We start from the raw sequence: 23,951 nt of genomic DNA on the forward strand, positions 1-23,951 counted from the left end.
ACAAAAATCACTGCTTAAAGAAAGTGGGAACCAAAAAAATTCTCATATAGTACAATGCTTGCATGCAAGAAGTCAGAATAACAGTAACAGCGGTAGTTAGAGTGTCATTTAATGACCAAAGTTCGATATATGATTTGTAGCATACGATAAACGCTAAAGAGCATTTAAAATGCAATTAAAATAGCATGAAAAGGCAATGGTTTTAGAGTCTCGCGAGTCTCTGTCACTAAATATTTATGATGACAATTTCTTTCATCAATCATCAAATGAGATTTTTTTTTCTTTATTATAACATCGTCATCATTAAGCAGCAATCAACCTTTGGTCGATGTAAGTACGTCCAATGCCTTAATCTCCTCGATCTCTCGTAGTAATGCAAAATTTATACTTATACTCAATATTTTTACAAGATAGTCGACTTTTCTCGCTTTACTCGAAGCCAAGATGAGAGAGAGACCCAAAGAAATAAACTGAATTGAGGAAAATTAATCGATTCATAAACAATTTTGATATTTAATTAAAATTATATTATAAAGATACAAGTTGTAGAAGATTTAGCTTATTTATAAATCGATTAAATATCTTTTTTCTTCTCATTCTCTTCTTCTTCTTTTACTTGTTGTCGATCGATCGGTCGCTTACTTCAATTTTTTTTTCTTCATTTTCTGCTTATCTGCGACGATAATTTCCTTTAATTTCGATTCAGTTAACTATACAATCAAGGATTACATGATGGGCACTTTTTCTTATTGATTGTTGTTGACAAATTGTCGGTTTGACTGGCTACTGTGATTAAAAATTTGTTTCAATTTGTTTTCAGCAATTTTTAAAGAAAATTTGATTTTGAAGGATATGAAACTATGATCAATATTTTTGGAAATTTTCAAATTAGTTTTGAGCAAAATTTCAGTTTGATGCCCCTGATTATTCAAAATTTTGAAAGCCGTTAAGAATTCAAGTTCAAAAATTTCATAGTTTGATGCCCCTGATTATTCAAAATTTAAAAATCGTTATGAATTAAAGTTCAAAATTTCATAGTTTGATGCCCCTGATTTTTTAAAAATTCCAAAATTCGTCATGAATTTAAGTTCAAAAAATTTCATAGTTTGATGCCCTTGATTATTCAAAATTTTAAAATCCGTTATAAGTTTAAGTTCAAAATTTTCATAATTTTATGCCTCCAATTTTCAAATTTGCAAAATTCGTTAAGAATTTAAGTTCAAAAGTTCATAGTTTGAAAACCCAAATTTTCAAAAATTTAAAAACCGTTAAATTTGAATTCTCATATTGGAATATTGAAATCCTCAAAAAATGCGCCAAATCCATCTCATAATCACACTGCAGCCACCAACTCACTTACAAGCTTTTTTTGTGTACCCCATTCCCGATGAGAGAAAACAAATTAAATTGTATTTTACATTTTTTCACAATTTATTTTTTGCATCCAATATAAAATGCAATTTTTCTTTCTGTTTCTTTTCTTATGCCATCAATTTTTCTACATTTTATATGCATTAACCACTGTGTATCCAGCAAGTAAGTAAGTAAGTAAGTATATATTCCATTGGCAATGGCCCTCACATCTCGATTATTTAGTAGTAGTAAAAAAAATAAGTATGAAAAGGTAACATCAGCAATCGTCTATTGATGAGATCAAAGTACCAGTTATGCCGCGCATATTAAAGAAAAAAAATCTCCAATAGAATCAGACAGAGAATTACTTAGTAAATAAGTAGATGATGACTATGACTTTATGCTTTTCAATACTTTATTAACGGATGGATGTGGAAAGAGAATTGCCATGTTATATAATTAGAATGCATTAATTGACCACTTTATCTTATATAATCATCAAGATAATGTGACAATATGAACAAATAATTTCAATAACAAGGAACTCTCTTGCCTTCTTCTTTTTATATATCTTGGGGACTTTCTACTTTAGCATGTTTTTTTAATGCAATTTCTAGATGACAGGTCAATATGAGCTACTGTTTAATTTTTTTGAGGTTAAGTTAATGGCTAACCTAACCTAACTAATGATTAAGTTGAATGTTGTGCATTGTGGATGGAGATAAGAAGAATTAATTTGATTGATTAGTGCTAGGCTTGTGGATAATTTATGATTGATCTGGTTTTTGTTTGCATACTTAAGTATAAAATTGAAAAGGCTTTTGAATTTTTGAAAACCGTTAAAAATTGATAATTTTTGATGATCGATGTAATTTTCAAATTTTGAAAATCTTGAAAGATATTCAAGCTTTTAGCAACTTGTAAAATTTTGAAAACCATCAAAAATTCAAATTTTCGTTATTCTTTCAAATTTTAGAAAACCGTTATATTTTCAAAAATTTTGACGACCATATACCCTTCAAATTTTTGAAAACGGTTGAATTTTAGACGACTTATAATTTTGAAAACCGCCAAAAATTCATATTTATGTATATTTTTTCAAACTTTTGGCAACCGTTAAAATTTTCAAAATTTTGGAAGACTAATTAACTTTTAAATTTTTGAAAATCGTTGAATTTTTTTAAAACCTTAACGATTTTCGGACCTTTTAAAATTTGGATGGTTGTGAATATTTTAAAATTTAAAATTTCGTTAAATATTCTGAATTTGAACGATTGAAAATGTTTCAAAATTTTGAAAATCGTTAGTTTCAAATTTTTGAAAACCGTTAAACCTGCAATTTTTTGAAAACCTAAAAAATTTCTTTTGAAAGTCGTTAAATCTGCAAATTCCTAAAAATCGCAAAAGTTTCAAATTTTAAATAACCGTTAAATTAAAATAATTGGAAAAAGTCAAAAAGTTTAAAACAAAATTTTATTCCAATAAGCTATTCAGTTCTACGTCCAACAATGCCTTTCCAACTTGCCATCCAACAAACAGCAAAAATTATTCGAAACGGAGAAAATGAAAATTTATTGATATTAATTTTAATTTCAATTTAATTATATTATAAATTTTAAAAAACTTTTACATCATTCCGGCGGTTTTGCGCTACACAAGTATAACATACATGTATGAAAGTATAAATCGATTTTGATAAAAATCTATGTTTACAATTAAAATTGCAAAAGGAATATAAATTTTTTCTGCAGTCGATACGATTGAGATAGACTCTTTATTTTTTTTGTGTGCCAAACGCGCGCACAAAGCGCGGCAAAGAAGAAGAGAATGAAGACGGAGAGAATTGCAATATAATGTACATAATATTGTTTTCTGTGACATTTTGAGACGGCTACAAGATCATTCTTTGGAGGTTCTTTTTATGTTGCTTTTTTTTTTGTTCCTCTATGTGTATTTACTCATGTTCTTTATGCCTTTATATTTTTTTTTGTTCATTTCGTTACGCCGAAACATGCTCGTTAAATGAGTTAAAGTGGAATGAATGAGTGACAGAATTTAGAATGCGTTCTCATGTGGCGTTTCGTACGGAAGCTACTTTAATTTATTGGATATTAGGGAATGAGGGAAATTTATGGACGATTACTGTGACTTATCAGGTGTTTTACTTCTTGTGTTGTTGACATAATCGTGAGTAATTTTGGAGGAACCAAAAATTTGTCTTAATGAGTGTAGAAGCGTGCTTCCTTACAGCGTGTCTACATGAGTTTAATTAGTTGGCAAGTTGTGAACAATTAAGGTTGGCTGGTGGTAATGGAGAGTTAAGTAGATGTGGAATGTGTTGATTATTTGAGGTTTTATGGATGGATTTGGCATTTGCTGCTGTTTAATGCGAATTAAGAGTATTTTGAATTTTCTAACGGTTTTTTGGGATTTGAAAATTCTTTTGACAGTTTGATAATTTTGAAAAATTTGAATTCAATTCGTCCGTTTTGAACATAATTTGATCGTTATGAAATTTTTGAATTTTAAAAAGCATTTGAAGGTTCAAAATTTGAACTAAAATGTCAACATTTTGAACTTTAACTGTTTTAAATGAAAAAATTTCAAATCTCAACTATCCGTTGCAAAGTTATTTGTAAAATTCGAATTTAAATCGACCGTTAAACATTATTAAATTCATAAATAATTGAAAATTAGCTACAATTGACTTTAAAACTTACTTTTCTATACAATGACAAATTATTTGAAGCTCTATTAATTGTAAAATTGTTAAAACTCAATGAAATACTGAAAATCGTCCTCCAAACATTATAAATTCCACCACAAATGCAACAAAAGTCTCAATTTTCACACGAAAATAATTAAAATTCCCACTAAAATCACCAAAAGTCCACCTCACACTGCCCGATAAATTCGATAAACTACAATCAAGAATGCACAAAAAAGTAAAAATGTAATTTTGTTTTTTTTGTTTTGCCAAACCCGAGAAATCGCCGATAAATTATTTAGTTGAGTTTGAAAAGACCATCAAATTTAAAAATAAAATTATTCACTATATTTTTGTTGCGAGAGTTTGTATTGTACAAATAAAATTAAAACTATTTTTACAGACGCCAATTTGAAAGTCACTTGTGTGATGAGAAATTGTAAAATTATTTGGTCAGCTTTAGTTTTGTGAGGATCGAGAAATGGGAAATTTAAATTTAGCATTTTATGCTTTTTGGCATGGCTTTTTATGTTAAAATGCCTTATCAATCTGGCTAATTAAGTGCACTTTTATTATATATGTTTTTTTTATTTAATTTAATGGCATTTGCCAAAAGAAAGTTTTTTTGTTTCTTGTTGCTGCTCGATCGGTGCACGAGAAAGATATTCTTTTTTTGTGTAGCAAAAAAGCATTCAAGGAAAAATTGAATCAATATATTTTGAATTTTATGGGGGTCAATTGGAGATTATGTCTTACATTGGAGGAGTTAATGGGGTTCTGGGTTCGTAGGACACGTGGTCGACCACGTGGTAGATTCATAAGGTGGTTGCTTGCAAGTTAGGGAGTTCCTTATAGTATGAATGTTGGCTCTGACATTTTATATGAAAATTGCCAATATTTAAGGTTCAAATCCTAAGAAACCAGGAAAAAATCTTTAAAAAGGCAATTTTTACCCCAGGGTAGGGAGTTCCCGGGGTACATTTCTGATAATTTTCGACAAGATTGTCTGGATTTTAAAGTATTTTAAGATTTCAATCCCCAATTCTAATAATCCTAACCTACAAATACCTTATCCACCAAATAACCCTCACAACCTCCCCAATCTCCACATCACTTCCACTCACTCCTCCTCCCAATACTGCATTGTGTGGCTATTTACTTCTTTTTTTTATTTCTCAAAAAAGTCTGTTTACTTTTGGCGGTGAAATCAATTGAAGTCATATTGATTAAAAATAAAAATTTGTCGTAAATTCTTGACTTGATTTTCGCTTTTTGGCTTCACATTGTAAGGTGATTTTTAACGTTGAAAATGAATTGAGATGTTGTGCAATTGTCGCTTTTTTTTCTCAAGCTCGTAATCAATGTCGATGTGGGAAAAATTTTCAGAATTTTGATTTGAGTTGTTGATGAATTGAGAATTTTTTTTGGGGGTTTGAGATGAGTTTGAGGGTTGAATTTTGGGGGTGGAGGTGAAGGTTTGGGGGGACTTTGGGGGAGATTTGGACATAGAGGAGCCATTTGAGCAATACAATGATGTTGTCTGGGTTTTGATGGGTCACTGTGTTAATGGCAAGGGGTGTGAGTACCCTGTTGAGTGTTTTTGGGTCAGTTTAATGGCGAAAATTAAATTTGCCGCATTTTGGCGCTCGGGCCAGTTTCAAGCGTCATCTAAAGGAAGACATGCATCTTCCTGATCCTGTCACACAGTTTGTAAGAGCTCCTCTGTCCCTACATCAACCTGACAACCCTTCATCACCGTCCTAGGTCATGTAGCTCAGAAATAACCTCAAAAATCCAAAACAACCCATAATATAATGTAAAATAATGACCAAAACTGCCCAATAAACCTTAATGACACTGCCCCAATTTTTGTGTGTTCAACAAGTTCTCAATCGCCTTCACTTTATCACTGACATCAAGATCATATACTAAAGTAATAATTGATCACATTAAAATCTTTATTACTTTATGCTCATCAGTAAGTAATTTTTCATCTCTTTTTGTCTCAATTCGCCTCATGCAAGACATTTATCATGAATATCATCCACAAAAGTTTGTTCACATGATGAATTATTCAGAATCTGTGTCTTTACATCCATTTTCGTTTTGTTTGTCCGTCACCAGACAGAAGCAATTCTTATGCTGAAAATCTCATCTAAACTCATAAATTTTATCATCGTCAATCAAAAAATAATTTATTTGCTGCTTTTTTTTTGTTGCTTTCCTTTAGTGATAAAAATGTCCATCAATTTTATGCCACACTTTGTTCTCTCCACTCAATACATTGTAAGTCCATATGTATTATATGATGTGATGTGATGTTAATCATAGCAATTTAGAATCATAAAATAAACATTAAATGCATAAAAATTCAATGAGATTGTGAGAGATATTGAGTTATATATTTTATGGATGACAAAAAAGACACTTTACTTTATATCACTTATTGAACGTTTTTATTTAGTTGGAGCTGCATTTTGGATGTGCGCGTGTGAAGTAGTTTGATGGTTTGTCAAAGGTATTTGAGATTTTATGTGGAATTTAATGAGATATTTGGGTCTGTATTTAACGGAATTTACAAATTTGAATTTTTAACGGTTTTCAAAAATTTGAATTTTATTTACAGTTTTAAAATTTTGAAATTTTCAATAAATTTCAAAGATTTGAATTTTTCAACTGATTTCAAAATTTTGAACTTTTCGATGCTTTTCAATATTTTAAATTTTTTAAAAAATTTTAAAATTTTGAATTTTTAACGGTTTTCAAAAATTTGAATTTTTTAATAATTGTCAAAAATTTGAGTTTTTCAATGGATTTCAAAATTTCAAACTTTTTAGGACTTTCAAAATTTATAATTTCCAACGGTTTTCAAAAATTTTGAATTTTGAAGGATTTTTAAATTTTCAAAGGGTGTCAAATTTTGAACTTTTCAACGATTTTCAAAATTTTGAATTTTTTAATGTGTTCTAAAATTTGGAATTTTCAATGTGTTCTAAAATTTGGAATTTTGAATATTTTAGAATTGTTCAACGAATCATTGAATTTTCTCAAAGTTTCATGAAAATTTGAATTTAAAAAAACCGTTAAAGTTTTAAATTACGTTTCTTTTCTTTCTCAGTCAACCAAATAAACTGCCAATCAACAATCCACAAGTGCGTACCCTCAATGAACATTACTCAATGACTCCCTTACTTACAGTATAGTCGATGGGTGTGTATAATGTGTGTAGATTTTTTTTTTCCATAAAAAATTCATATTTTGTGTCATACGAAAGCATGTACATCGAAAACAACAAAATAATTTACTTAATTCCACCACTCAATAATAACAATAACAATAATTTTAATATATTTCAATGAGTTTATACACACATCTTTTTTTTACTAAACAATTTCAATATATGTAGTCATATCTACATACTAAATATGTGAGACAATTTTTTTTTATGGACATTTTTGAATAATTTACAATAAATTTCATAGCTTATTTGAATATAAGTCTATATCTATTTTCAGAGCACATTGTTGAGTGCATTAGCAATGCGGTGACAATGCACATATGCTGACTCGTACACGAGAAGATTGTTTTAAGCTCGCCAAATATTTTCGACTTTATTTCTCGTGTGATTGAAGGTTTACTTCAAAAAAATCATTCGTGACTCATTATTGGATATCATAATCACATGCACATGCATAGTAACACGTGGATTTTGAATAAATAATTTTTGCAGCATATTTTGATGAATTTTTTTAAGCTATTTTCATGGAATTTATTGGAGTTAGTTTGTGAAGGTTTCGGTTTAGTAACATGCGGAGGTGTAAAGACTGACTTTTTAGCGCATTTTTGAAATTTTTTTCAAAAAGGTAGCTTAATAAATCACTTTGTTCGGTCGTTCGGGCGTTCGGCTGACGTTAAAAACTTTTTATCTAGACATCGTAGAGAGCTCGGAATTGTTTTAAAAGATCAGTTCCATAAAGTTATTGCGGCGCCGGCCATTTAAAAGTTTCAAATCAACGCATAAATACTATAATTAACAATTTTTCATTTTCATAACAACAACAACAAAAACAACAACACGTTTTTTCATTGTTTTACAGTGTTTTTCAATGTTTGTCGATGTTTTTACAGTGTTTACTGAACAATGTTTGAATTTTTTTTTGACCGTTATGAGGTTTGAATTATGAAAATCCGTTAAATGATGAATTTCATAAATTTCTAGTATGGTGACTTGGAACTTACTGGATCTTGGTTTTTAGGGCTTGAAAGTGACCTGGATCTTACTGGATCTGGGTTTTTAAGTCTGGAAGTGACCTGGATCTTACTGAATCTTGGTTTTAAGGTTTGAAAGTGATCTGGATCCTACTGGATCTCGTTTTTTAGGTCTGGAAGTGTCCTATTAATCAATTACTGATCGCTGGTACAAAAATGCGCTTAAGTCCCTCGATCAATATAACACGAGGACTTTTGTAATTTTTTTTTTGAAGGGTAATGCTTATTTATGAGCTGTTGAGTGAGAAATTTGAAATATTTAAGGCATTTATTGCATAACTTTGATTTTGTTGAGAGTTTTTGTTTGAATTTTAAGTTTTTTGATGAATTTTTGTTTAACGAACTTTTGAAATTCAAATTCTGCAATTACTACAACTACAAGCGATTACATTTCAACTTTCAAAATTCTGAAAGCCGTTAAAATTTGTAAAAATTGTAAAAAAATTCAAATTTCGTAAAAATTGTTGAAATTTCAAACTTTTGAAAACCGTTGGAAATTCAAAACTATGCAATTATTAAAAAAATTAAATTTTTGAAATCCGTTGAAAAATACAAAATTTCAAAGCATGCTAAATAATTTTAAATTTATAAACCGTTAAAAAATTCAAAAAATTTTGAAAATCGTTGAAAAATTCAAATTCAAATTTTTTGAAAACCGTTAAATTCTCCTCTACATTTTCCAATCAATTCCTTAATCATTTTGCCCTCAGGAATTCCATTTTAAGCCATAATAGCTTGCAATTCCTTTCAATATTCCTTTCAAGTCTCACATTATAATCCATTTTCATATCTTCATATAAACAATCATCATCATCATCATCATCATCATTTAATACCCCATCTATTCATTATTTTATGCAAAGAAATTTGCTCTTCTTCCTTTTACAATTTTTTACCTCCTTCTTCCATTCAACAAACAGAATCGACCGAGTAAGAGAGTAAAAAGCAAAGAAACATAAAAATGATGATAAAAGAATCGAGAAATCATTTTTCAGCTTTTATATATACTTTTTTTTTTCTTGCATATTTATCTCATAATTCCTTATCTGCTAAGAGGAGAAAGAGCGAAAAGAAACATAAGAATAAATTCTGTATATGAAATGGAATAATTTCTGTTCGATCTGCTTTTTATTGTTTTTTACTTTTTGCGAAAAAAGTAAAGTTGATAAGTAAGGAAGACCTGGGTGGGTGGCTAAAGCGCATTTTCTGTTGGTTTTAGGCAGAAACCTTAAGGATTTAGTCTTTTGAGTTCCTGGAAGACATATCTGAACTAAAGGTTGTCGCAAAAATACCATGAGCTTAAAAAAATCAAAGATAACAAGTAAGAAAGTCACGTGTAGTTGGTGACTAAAGCGCATTTTTTGGCTGATGCAAGCTAAAACTCTGATGATGAAGCTTAAATTGCTTAATGATCATAGAAAGTTGTATTCAAATCATTTGCAGCCAGATCACAATTGGAAACCCAGTCGAGACATAGTGTCACACCCTGCCACCACCCCATGCCACACTTAGTACACCCAAGAAATTATGCATATGCCTCAGATGATAAAGAAAGCAAAGCGGCTAAGAATTGAGGTAAAAAAAAATTATTATTATGGATTGTGGCAGCAGAAAAATGCGTGTGTGGGTTGATATTGAGACCTGCGAGGTCTCTCTCGAGCTTTTAACAAATATTTATATTCCTCGTCTTGGCTTCTCCTTTTACAAATACATGAAAATTTGTGGAAACAGAAAATTTATCAAAATCACATCGAATCTTAACAGAAATTTTATTATTTTTATGCATATACACAATCCCAATATCCAATATCCATGTACTTTAATTTCATTCCATTTATTTGCCTTTTTCTTCTTGTCTCCGTTTTTGGTTCTTGTGGCTTATTTTTATGCAAAAAATAAAAATGGGAATGAAAATTTTTTGCAAGAATGGAAAAAATATGATTTTTTATGATTACAATCTGCTGTTTATGTTCCATTCGAGATCACAATATAAATCATAATGTTGTATTGAGAGCTTGGTTCTTGTAAATTTATTGATGAATAATTTTTTATTCGGTGCCTTAAATTGGAATTAGTTCTGTAAGGGGTTTTTTTTTGTGTGTGTTTTTCAATATTTTATGGATATGGATTGATTAGGTAGTTTGGGAATGGTATGTTTTTATGTTGGGAGAGGAATGAAGAGTTTTCTGGGGCAGGAAGTTATGATTTGTGCACAAATTGGATTTAGTTTGTGGATTATATGTTTTTTTCTGTGCTAAAACAATCAATTCTAAAATATTTTGCAAAATTTCAAATTAGTTGGCATTGAAAAAGTTGTAAAATTGTGTAAAAACAATCAATTTTGAGTTTAACGGAAATTTAGAATTCAAATGTTAACGACCTTTTACAATTTGAAGCTTTTTAGTTCAAATTTGATTTTTTGTTGTTTACAAATCAGTTTTGAGATAAAATTATTGAAATAGATTGGAATTCAGTGTTTAAACAGTTCATTGCTGATATATAAAAGCCAATAAAGGATCAAAAGGTGAGAAAACATTCAAATTCATTGATTTTATTCAATATTTTCAGAAAATTGCCTAAAATTCATCAAAATCATCCAAAATCAACAACTTTACAACATCCAGTGCTCATTAAGGACACTTATTCATATCTAATTCTATTGATCATTCACCAAATCAATGATGTTTATAAAAACCAATCAAACATTTTCAAATATCATCAAACGATGACATCAAAGAGACACTTGAATCTTTTCGCAAAGAACAGAACGGAATAGAATAGAAAAGACGCATCAATTAATTTTCTTTTCTTATTCAGTCGTACTTTACTCATTCAATCTATCAGACGGTATTGTACACACAATTCAACATTAAATCCGCATATCGCTTAACACAGAACAGAGAGCAAAGAAGCAGAAAATGTATGAAAAAAAAATTGAAAATGGGCAATGAACACAAAAGCATTATGTCGAGACCTGTTCAGTAAATGTAATTAACACCTCCTTTTAACAGATTTGTTCCTTCTTCTTCCTCTTATTGTACTTATTATTATTTCTTTTACTGCTTCTACCAAACTACTTACTGCCTTTTCATTTTTTTTTCCACTCTCTTTTATTTTATGTATTCATATTCAACATATTCAATGCTTGTTTCGTGCTCGGGGTTCTTTAACATTTATGCTATTCTTGCGATGCTTATGATGTCTGCAATGTGTTGAGGTTTTAGGGTGAGAAATTTTTTGAGAAATTTGCGAATGTTTAGAGGAATGAATTGGAGATTGTTTGTGGTTTTTTGAAGATGAATTGGAGCTTGTTTGATGGGAGTTTGGGAGAATGCAAGGAAGTGAGGAGTTAGGGGACTTATTTGACAAAGATTAGTGATCTTAAGAGTAATTTGTAGATCTGAGTTGATTGGGAATTGAACTGATTTCTTTAGAATAGCATGAAATTCGGACTGTTGATCTGGTTTGAGCTTCAATTGCTGGAACAGGACAGTTTTAATGTACTTTGTAAGCTTTATACGCGACCTTATAGGGACGAAACCCTAACAGGCAAAGATACCATTGTTAGAAACAGTATTGATTGAATTGTACAATATTCTTTGCCTGTTAGGGATAGTTTGATCATATGAGCCACAGATTTGCACTTCCAGATTCAGCCATAACGTGCTTATTATTCCAAATTTTAGTTTGGACCGACACAGCAGACATGATCGAACATTTGCTGAATTATTGACAAATTTAAGTATTCTGGAGCTACTTTAGACTTTTTAACTTAACAATTAGGATAGTTATAAGGAGATCAAATAGAATTTGAGTGCCAAGAGTCATTCTCTATATCCAGAATGGAATTCTTTAACATTTTTGGCTGTTTACTCAAATCTGTTGAATATTCAAGAACGAATGAGTTTCTAAAATGACAAAAGTGCCAGCAATTCCTCTAAAATCATAAAAATTCAGCATAAATCCAGCAAAATGTCAACACAACCCTTCAATCTAAAGAACAACCCCAATCAAACCTTCGACACCATGATAAATGACAAATCCTATATCAAATCAACCAAAAACTATCATCAATAAATCCTTCCGCTATGCGAAATTTAAAGAAAAATTAGCATAACAAAGGAAGCAAACACAAAAGTGAGCAAATGATGCTTTATGTCGATATGCTTCTCATCTGCAAAATAATCATAAAAAATTCATTTGATAATTGATTAAACTTATAAACTTTTTATGCATCAATAGTTTAGCATATATTTGCACATCGCAAGTCTCGAGACCGTTTCTTAATTTGCATAATTTACCTCTTATTTCATTTCCGTTTTTTATATTTCTACTATCCCTATATATTTTTGAGATTTATGGCCTTTTTTAAGCATTTTATGTAATTTTTTAAATTTTTTCAAGATGAAAAGGAATTTTGAGCTTGAAAATACGCAGATGCATTTCATACCTAGGAGAATTATGCAAATTATTTTATTTCTGTTGTGTCATGGATGTGAAGAAGAAATAAATCAGAACTAGCACACAAAAAACCCTTTTTTTATTTGCAGTTCTCATTTTTTTGCAACATTAAAAAAATGTCCTTAAATTTTAAACAATAAATTGGCAACTGCCGTTACAGGAGATGATTTTATTTATTTTTACCAATTGCCAAAAAGGTCGAGACTTCATGCAGGCAATAAAGATTCTTTTTTAACCCATTTGGATGGAAACATCTGACTTAACTGCTTCATAATTTTTAAAAATTTTTAATTTTCGCTTGAAAAAGTTTTCAAAATTTTTCTAAAAAAAAAATAGCCGAAATGGAACAAGGGTGGGTAGATAATGACGATGGTGTTCATCATCAATTACTATACTTTTTTTGAGGGTTGCAAAATTGCCCTGCCAAAATCATTTCGTAGAAATGGAAAATCCTTAAACGAGTTAAACTGGTTCAATAGCACTGACAGCTGACCATTATAATGAGGAACAAGAGGCATAACTGTAACACGTAATAAAGAAATTGAATTTGATTTGAGTAGCGCAAAAAAAATTATGCACGGAAGTGAAAGAATTTGAACGCACTTTTTTACATGTTGAAGTGGTGTTATTTAATATGTATGCTGTGTTGTGCTGGGTGGCTTGAGGGATGAAGTGGATATTGTTTGGGTTTAATATTTTGCAATTAGAATCTATTGTTATTAAATTGTTTAAGCTTATTGAATTAATTTATGATTTTACGCAAAATTTTGCAATCTTAATTGCAAATCTGACAATTTTTGAATTTTTGAAAACCGTTGAAATTTTGAATTTTTGAAATTCGTTAAGTTTTGGAATTTGTCAATTAAATTAAAATTTTGAATTTTAGTAAGCATTTGACAATTTTGCTGATTTGAATAGACGTTGTAATTTTGAATTTTCAAACCTTTTCAAAATTTTGAATACCGTTAATTTTTGAATTTTTGAAAATCGTTAGTTTTGAAAATTTAAAGAAATTTAAAATTTTGAAATTTGAAAATAAAATCGTCAAAAATTTGAAAAAAAATTTAAGTTAATTGAAAATTGACAAAAAATTCAAAATTTGAAAATCAGTTAAAAATTCAAAATTTTGAAAGCCGTTACAAATTTAAATTTCAAGAAACCGTTAATTTTCATTAAATTCCAGATTCCTCAAAACTGCGCTTCATTACAAGATCTCTATCCAAAACTTCAACACTATTTAGCAGACCAACAATCATTGACAGCATATGAAACCCTTTCATTTACCTCTTCTGCATCACTTCATCCCTTAAAGATATTTTCCTTAACAGATTCTAAGTAAGCAAACAAGGTAAGTAAGTAAGTAAGTAGCCAATTGACTACCGTATTTTCTCCATCTCTCTCTTACTTCCAATGTATTTTTTTTGTGACTATAAGAACACAACAATATCGTTAAATAACAACATGTTGAAATATCCCTGGAATGATCTTGATTGTTGTTGTTGTTGCTACTATTATTATTGTTGCCCAGATGGCAAAGTCAGATAAATCGGGAAGGCATTTTTTTTTATTTTTGTATTTTAAAGAAGTCCAGTCGTGTGGCTTTATTCATGCTTTATACTTTTTATTGTTACTAAACACACAATAAAGACCCCGAGACTCATTCTCTCTCTCCTCTCATGTTCTGTGCTGCCTTTTCATTTCTTTTTTAGGCCTTATTTTAACAATGAGGCAATAAAAATGCAACAAATTTCTTCTTCGTTTTCGCCTTCCTTTTCATACTACCGCGCATATATCCCCCGTGCATGTATATTCAGGAGCAAATATTCTGTAGCAGCAGCAGCAGCAAAAAAAATTCTTTCTTTATGTTCTTGTTTTGTCTTTAGAAACGAGTGAGATGTAGATGAAATGAATCAGGGGTTGTACAGTTATTATGGTTATGTTTATTGGAATTGTCTTAATGTTATGGGGAACTAAATGAATTAGAGGCTGTGGAGCTATTCGACTAGTGGAGTAGTCTTGGATTGAAGATTAAACAGTAGAAGGGGCAATTGAGGGTCTATATTGAGTTTTAAAGGAGTTTGAAATTTTTTTAAAAAGAAGGGTCTGAAACTATGGAACTTTGGAAGAAGAGTCAGAAGCTGTGTGTCAGTAGGGACTTGAAAGTTTGTGATTTAAGGGACATGAAACTTTGTCGATTGAGGGATCTGAAACTATGCAGCAAAAGGGGTCTGAAACTATGAAGCAAAAGGGGTCTGAAACTAAGCGACAATTGAATGTCATCAACAATTCTTACTGTCCACGTTACATACTTCATCAAATAGCCCCACACATAAAATAATAAACTGTAGAAGTTTAGAGCATAAGCAGGCATAAACGAATGTGAATCACACAAACATAAATGGAGTAATTGGTAAATTGTTGGAATTAATAAATAGCCTTTTCGCTCGAATAAACATGCAATCCAGGTGACAATGCAATTGAAACTGATTATTAAGTTACAACAAGCCATTTAGCAGCGCACACTTGTGTACTGTTTATCTCTGTTTCTGTCTTTGTCTCCTTTTGTGACTAATTGATTTGATTTTTTTTTTATTTCTTATTGCTTAGTTTGTGCCTGCCTGCGAGTTTGTGCTTTGCATGTTTAATAATTTTTTTCATGTGTGACTTTGTTGTTTTTTTTGGCATGGTTCAAGTGAATTTCAGTGTCTAAGCAAAGACAACATTTTCATTAATTTTTATTAATAATTTTTATGTATTTTATCCTCCTTAAAGTGCTTCGTACGTCACATCTAATGTGACTATATAATTTCATGAATGGAATGATGTGTCAGAATTAAGACGTAGAATTAATGTTGAAGATGTTATTGCTTTGTTCTGATGAGTGTGAATCATAATTTTTATTATTGAGGCACAGTTCATGATGTGAATATGATTTGAGGGAGTTTTTTTGATGAACAATTTAGAGTGAATTGTAAGTTTTGTATTATATGAGATTAAGTCAATTTTTCTGATGTATCATAACTTTTATGAAATTTAGAAAAAGTTTTGAGTTTTAAAAAATATCAAATTTTTAAAAAAATTTCAAAATTTTAAAAGTTTTTGAAAATTTTGCTTGATTTTTCGAATTTTTTAAGTTTATTTAATTCAAAATTGTATTTTTAAGGTTGAATTTAGAAACAAGTTTTAATTCATAAGATTCTAAATTAGACTCTTAAGAAAATATCAAATTTGAAGCAATTCGATTTTAAATTTAATTTTAAATTGAATTAAACTTAAAATTTGACTTTGAATTTAATTTAAAAGATCTTTGAATATTTTCAAGACATTTGATATAAGAAATGAATTTAGAATTTGTCAAATTTTCCATTCTTGTAAACATGAAATTAATTAAATTGAAATAATCTAATACAAAGTTGTTTATTATGAATTAATTAGTTGATTTTATTAATATTCCAAGTTTTATTTGTATCGATCACTAACAAAAATTTGAATTTGAATTGTTTTGCAATTTACTTTATTGCTTTCTAATTTATTTTGAAAGTCACTAAACTTGAATTCCTTGGTTTGATATCCAAATTTATAAGTTTAATTTAAATTTTGAAAAAATTCAGATATTGACAATCTTTGAATCTTTTTATTCAAATTTAATTAATAATCTCATAACGCATAATTGAAGTTTTATGTCACAAAATGTTCAAGGTTCTTTCGAAATTCAGTTGGAAAGTTTAGTTTATAAAATTTTGTCACACATTTTTAATTTCTCCGTGACACAAACTAAAACGAATTTTTATAATATGATAAACCCCTTTAATAATATCATTTAAGACTATTAGTAAATTAGGGTTAAACCTTGATCGGTGAGAAAAACAATTGAATTTTGTACGACTTCTAAATTTGTTGCTTTTGAAAATTTTTGATGTTTATTTTACATTTTCAAAAGAAGTTTACAAGAATATTTTATAAATAGACTTTTAATTTGGAATTTAAATTTAAAAATTGATTTTTAAAAGTTGAAAATTTAAGTAATTTTGATTAATTGAAAGAAATTAAAAGAAAATTTCAATATAATTACTTTTAACAATATTTAAAATCTTTTGAAATTAAAATTTTGATTTCTAAATTATTTTTACTTCTTTAATCATTCTTTAAATTTCAAAATTCCTTAAGTTTTTATTTCAAAATTCTTTAAATTTAAATTTCTAAATTTTTTAAAATTTGATTTATAAATTTTAAAATTGTGATTTCAAAAAAAAACTTAATTTTTTGCATTTCGTCATTAAAAACAAATCTTCACATTAATAATCACATAAACTTGTCAACTTAAAATGCACACCCTCAAAAATTCAAAAAAATACACAAAATAATTAAATTTAAATCAAGATAACTCATAACTCAAACTTTTAAGAGGACATAAACATAATCAAATTTACATCTATTCCACTCATAAATATCACATGTTTTTAAATTCAGCATCAATCTTCCCAACATTTTCATAAAATCGCATTAAATTGATTGTAACTAATTGAGTTGTTTATTATAATCTTCTAAATTATTGCAATATGAGAATTTTTTTGTACCCTTTTTTTTGTTAAAATATTTCTCATTCCATCGGCAAAATTTCAAAATATTTTCAATATCCTGTCACTCCCTCAATTTCAATACAAAAGACGATTCTCTTTGTATTCTAATAGCGAACGATCGGATCGGTGCAGTGCATTGTTTAGTGTCTAAAAAAGTATCAAATTTCATGATCCACAAAAGAAACCCTTTTTACGTAATCTGTCCTGTCGTTAAAATCTTACATAAACTGCACATCATAGCCAATGAAAATTATTTTTCACAATTTTTCACCAATGAAAATTTTCCACTGCATTGCGCATACTCACAATTTTTCCAACTATTTTCCTTTTAATTCTTTTAAAAAATCCACAAGAAAATTTGTTTATGGCACTAAATTGTCACTTAATAAAAATTCAATTATTTATGGTAATTTAAATTAATTAATTAAATTTAATAATTTTTTTTTCAAATTTTTTATGGCAACGATTTCACTTTTTTTTAAATTTATTTTATTTAACAAAACATTTAATTATTTAATAATCCTTAACACATCCGTGGAAATTGTCAGTTCCAAAATATTAAATAAATTTTTTGTTCTCACTCCTCCACCAACGACAAATTATGTGTAATCATTTGAACCCGTTGAATTCTGTTCGCCGACTGAAAAGCACAGAATACAGAATTAGTTAATAACCCGACATCATCCATACATACAACAGACACACAGCACACACAGAGGCAACGAGTGTTGAGAGAAAAACCCGAACAGCCGAACAATAAAATAATAAAAAAAATTGAATGAAATAAAAAAAAATATATTTTTTGTTTAACGTGTACAAGAGTAGAAGAAGAGGAGAGAAATATACAGGCATGCACACAAATCTCTCATATTTTTTTTTCCATCATAATTCTCGACACTCGTTTGTCGTTATATATATAATACTCTTTTAAATATGACAATGAAGTGGCTATTTCGTATAAATTTAAATTGTTTTTCACTATAAAAAAATCTCTTCTTTTTTATTTTTTTATTTTCTTGTTTTCGTCTTCATGGCAGTCATTTTACTTTACTTTTACATTTTTTTTTCTATGAAAATTAAAAATTGTTAAAAAGTTATTGAGTGTGTGGATGACTATGGAGTTTTTTTTATTTATTTCGAGGGATCAGTGGAGAATTGAGTTGGTTTTTTTATTTAAATAATTATTTGAAGAATCAGAAAGATTTCTTTAGAATTTTTGGATGAATAATCTAATGAGAATAATATAATTTTAAATTTTAAAAATTGTACCTAATAAAAGAAGAAAAAAATTGAAAATTATAATAAATTTAAAAACTATAATAAATTTAAAAATTATAATGAATTACAAAATTTAAAAAATTTGAATTTAATTCAACAAATTTTTGAAAAATCGACTTTTTGAAAATTCTTAAAGTTTATTCAAAATTTGATTTGTAATCGAATTTTCTTTAGTTTTCAAATTTGATACAGTTTAAAGGAATTTTGAATTTTCTTTAAATTTAAAAAGGCCAAATTTCCAAATTTTAGTAAATTTGTTTAAATAATTTTAAAATTTCAAGTGTTTGAAAAAAATTGAAATTATGTTCCTTAATTTTAAATTTGAACTTTCAAAAAACATTTTAAAAGTTTAAAATTAATTTTGAAGTATTTTTTAACTCTTTAATTTCTTTCCATCAATTTTAAATTTTTTTGATTCTTGAAATATTCAAAATTTTTGTCAAAATTATCAAATTTTAACTCTTCTAACATTTTTCAATTAAATTGTTAATTCAGATATTTTTGAATCAATAACTAGTTTTTTGCTGATAAATATCTAAAGCTATTCAGATTATTGAGATCCAGAGCTGCGCTATTGCGATTCGAGGCTTTTAATTGATTAACGAGTGAGGGTGCGCCAGTGTCTGCAATAAGTAGACTTATAATTTATTGTGGAACCAGAATTACTCATTTGTTAAATTTATTAAAATAGATATCAGGTCAAAATGCCATCCAGAAGTCCACTTTACCCAACAAAACCAGCACTCTAGAAGGAAAAAACATCTTTAATGGAAGAAATGAAGAAAAATGTGAAATATAAATTATGAAATTGTCGTTAAATGCCTTCAGGTGGCTACAGTGTATTATTTTTTGCTATTTTAATAGGCATTTAGTATCATAAATTTATATCCATTCTGTCCGGCCATAGCCATATGCATTCCGTGGTGATCAGTTAACACAAAACAAAATCTTGTCATGATGTAAAGAAATAAGATTATTGTTATTAAAGATAGACATGCAATGGGACTCAATAAGATATGAAAAGGGCTTTTAATAATTAAATTGAGCTTCATTTGTGACTTGAAAATAGACATAGATGACTATTCAGATTTATAACATGAAATATAGAAGAAAAATAAAATCAAAATAAAAACAAATTAAAAAATATTGTGAGAAATTTAAAAAAATGAGAAAAACAAATGGATGGGAAATGGCTCACTAATTGATTGATTGGATGAATGTGAACAAATTTAAATGATTTTAGAATTGAAAATATTATGCTGGTTATGGAAACTTTTAAATTGGTAAAAAATTAACAAATACAGAAGTTTATTTGAATGTTTTGAATTTGGATATTCAAGATGCTGCTTTCAAATCTCTAAATGCGATCTACTTTTAGGATTAGGTACTTAAAATTATTAACATTATCAGACTACTGAGATTTTATTTGAAAAAATTCAAAACTAGTGTCAAAGACTTCGAAATTAGATATTTTCGAAAAATTCGAAATTGAAGTCGAAAATTTCGAAATTGAAATTGAAAAATTCGAATTTTGAGTCGAAAATTAACTCGAAATTTTGAATTTTATTCGAAAACCCGATAATATTTCTTTGCAATAATCTTTCTTTGCAATTTCAACAGGATTAAGATCGAATCTGGCATCCGAATCAGAGTCACACAGGCCTGGGGCTATAGTATTTCAGCTGATCAATACTCAATCCGCAAAAGTTGCTCAGTGGTTCATTGGTCTTGCCTTTTGATTAACATTTGACATTAAAATAGCGGTCTTAAGTTCGAATCTCAACAGACTGATTTGAAGTTTGAAGACTGTGGTTTAGTGAATGGAGTGTCGGCCAAGTGTTGGCCTTTCCTACCAATCGACGCAGGTTCGATTCCGGATTCCCGACACAAATAAATTTTGTAGCTTTGGAGACACATTTAAGTGATTAGTCTTGGAAGTAGGGTTTTCAATCTCGGGATCAAAATGTATGTAATTCCGGGATTCAATCCTGGATTGATTTATATGCAATCCCTGGATTGAAAACCCTACTTGGAAGTCTTGAGTGTTTAGCCAACAAAACTGAACCTTAAGTTACAATTAATGTACAGATTGGTGTATCAATGCAAGACCATTCGACTTTAGATTCTTTCGAGGAAACATCAATGCAATACAGACATTCCATATAAATTGCTATTAAATACTTGTTAAATACCATCAACTAGATATCTAGACATACATATATGATTCATGTCTACAAACCTTTCTGCATTGACAAAATAATTATGCATAAATAAAACACATGTATTCTGTAAGCCTAACGATCGGTCAACAGAACATTTATTTTAGTAATTTATTAAAAGCCTAACACTTTTGAATTTTGAATTGAAAATTAATGTTTTTACTGAAATTGACACCAAGATTTGAATTTCCAGATATACAGTCGATAACTCAATTCTATTAAATTGCCGTGAAAAAATTCTAGAAATTTTACCCAGCATCTATTAGTCATGATTTAGCGCTAATCTGCTCTCTAATCTAACATAAATTAAATGAATTACTCATTCTGTGTGACTGCAACTTTACTGCATGGCTCGCATGACAATCCAATCTTCGCGAGTCAATTCGAATCAAAAAGGGCTTCATATCGTCAAATTCTCTTCCGTGAATCAATTCCATTTCTGTGATACAAGAACATTTAAGCACACAAGGTACAGTCTTACTTGAATCTTTAACATATTATTTTTTTTTCTTTTTTTAGTAAAAGTTACATTTTTTTCTCATTGGCTATGTGTCACGTTAAATGAAATCATTGGTTAAGAAACTGAAGAAACAGAGAAACATATAAAAAATGTTTAAATATTATAACAAAAAATAAAATATTTACTGCTAAAGTTTGAAGAGATGAACAACTTGATGAGACACTTTGGTCAATTAAGTGGCTGAGAAGGCATGCTAGTGATTACTTCGATGTCTGTTTTCAATATTGTGCGACTGAGAGTGATCCTCAAATTCTCCCTTCAATAATTAGTTGTGCATCGACTTGGCTCGATTTACCGGGTTCTAGTTTAGCTCATTCTAAAATTACTTACTAACTTCCTTTAGATAACTTCTGCCATTCTTTTGCGTCGTTGCTCAAACACGAGCTCTTGGGAATCACATTCTCAAATTAGCTGATCTAAAATGATTTAAAGAATAAGATGTGTACCGTCCAGCAGTCAATTTCGGTACTGATATGTTTCATTAATTTGTAACAAAGCCACTGAAGTAGTGCAATGATGGACTTATTATGGTATTCTTGTACACCTATATCACACCTTACCAATCCCAGGGGCTTGAAATTGGTTTCAGGGGATTGAAGTCGAATCCTATTTTGTATGGAAGAGTTAACTCGACCGCATCCAAAATTCGGGTTGACATCTAGTTCTTGTATCAACTCGACTCTCATATTTTTATGTCAAAATCAGCTATGTTGTAGTTTTTAGAAGGTCTGCCAGCTAACAGCCAGAGTTTGACTAATCGGCTAATCGATCCTAATAACCAGGATTTGATCTCAAGGAACATAAGATCAGATTTAGGTGTTTTCTCGATGTTCTAGCCGTTACAAGCTGTGTGTGATTCTTAACATACAAATTACAGTTAGGCACTATTCATTGATATACCTGGATCATGCTAATGTTCCATCATCTTCAAAAAGCACAAAATACCAATGGCAACCTTTCAAAAATGCGCTCAAGTCTCTCACCCAATACCAATTGGAATTTCAAACATTTTTTTTTCCTCTCTTAATAGCTTAAGATTTTTTTTTATTACATTTTCGCTTCGTGTATTCATGCTTCACAAACAAAAGTTTCGGATGAGCGGAGAGCAAGCGCGAAGAAGAAGGCGAGATGCTAGTTTGAATAAAAGATTTAAGTGGCTATGAAGTGGAGAAAGAAGACAATGGGAAATACGAAGCTTTTGTGTATATTTTTTGTGGATAAAAAGTAGCGAGTCAACTAGAAAAAAAAAGCCATCATCTTCATCGTTGGAACTGTAATAAAAAGTTAAACTTTGGTAGTGGGGGGACATAAAACGATTCAGAAGTGGGGAATGCGATGATACCATTGATCTGCCTTCAACACAGCACAAACTACAGCTTTTTATGATAATTTTTTCAGAGATCTGTATCAAATATTTATTCATATAAAAAAATATCTTGTTGCTGTCTTCAAATACAGGTTTCGACAACTTCATACAATAAAATCATGATTTTGTGTGTCTTTTGACCATTTAAAATACGCAAAACAAGCTGTCCATCAATGGACAAAAAGATGGCGAATCAATTTAATGCGAATTTTTTTTGTTGTTTCTTTCTGTGGAACTCGCTTTTTTCGGTAGCAAACTAGCTAGCACGATTTTTATTTATTTTTTTTCTTAACATCCAAAACTGAGCACCAAACGAAGGCCACAAATTGAATATATTCGCTGATTAATTATTTTTTTCTGTTTCTCGAATATATGACAAGTCGTTTACCAAATTTGCCTGATGCATATTGGAAATAAAGAAACGCCAAAAATTATTGATTTCACTTAATTTTTTTTTTTTTAAAAATATGTGCTGTTAAAATTATTATTATTGTCAATGAGCTGTTATGAGTGAGGAAGTTGATGGTTGGTTGGGTGCTGGCTGAGCGCATTGCTCATGTCTAAATTGCAGTTGTGAGAGATTAATAAGACTGTGAGAAGTGTGAAAGAAATGTCTTACTGGATTATTAATGAAATGCAATTAATGAATGTTTTTGTAAAAAGGTTGAAACGATGGCTGGATTGGAGCAGTCCAATTTGATGTAATGAGCGTGGTAAAATCTGCAAAAGAGGACAGTTTCTTATTTAAAAATTGAAGCTTCTTTTGAGTGATTTAAGTATGATACTAAGATTTTAAGGAAAACACCCGAGCGGCACATCGCAACAATATCAGTCACATGGCTTCCAAACGGCTGCTCTGGGACACTGATATGTCGCTCGGAACAATGAGGTTCAAAAGTGACAATTAGTAAAATTTAACGGATCTTCAAAATTCAAAAAATAGCTGAATAGCATTCACTTTTTTCCTCACCTCAAAAAGTTTTTTGCTAATTTTTCATGCTTTTTGTGTCTTATTGCTTGCTTTTATGCACTAATTTGATAGAAAAAGATGGCAGACGTCTAATAAACCAACTTAAAATCCTCAAATGTCATTAAAATCACATAAATTAAAAGAAAATCAATTTTTCACTAATTAATTGACCTTCAAACCAGAGTTCACGAATTAAGAATTGAGTTGGGTTGATTTGAGTCATCTTTT

The 23,951-nt window shown here is 29.4% G+C and overlaps 1 protein-coding gene across 2 annotated transcripts in view; it reads right to left on the bottom strand.

The window, feature by feature from the left end:
• The window catches only part of LOC139086188 (zinc finger protein castor homolog 1-like), a 61,122-nt gene extending 43,125 nt beyond the window's left edge, over positions 1–17,997 (bottom strand). For both annotated transcript variants that reach the window (XM_070634557.1, XM_070634555.1), the window contains exon 1: positions 17,677–17,997. The gene's annotated coding sequence lies outside the window, so the exon portion shown is untranslated. The remainder of the gene's footprint in view (positions 1–17,676) is intronic.
• Between the last annotated feature and the right edge of the window lie 5,954 nt (positions 17,998–23,951).

This window comes from Chironomus tepperi, unplaced genomic scaffold (genome assembly GCF_022539635.2).
Source record: "Chironomus tepperi strain 1889 unplaced genomic scaffold, CSIRO-AGI_Ctep_v1 contig_85, whole genome shotgun sequence".
Taxonomy (NCBI): Eukaryota; Metazoa; Arthropoda; class Insecta; order Diptera; family Chironomidae; genus Chironomus; species Chironomus tepperi.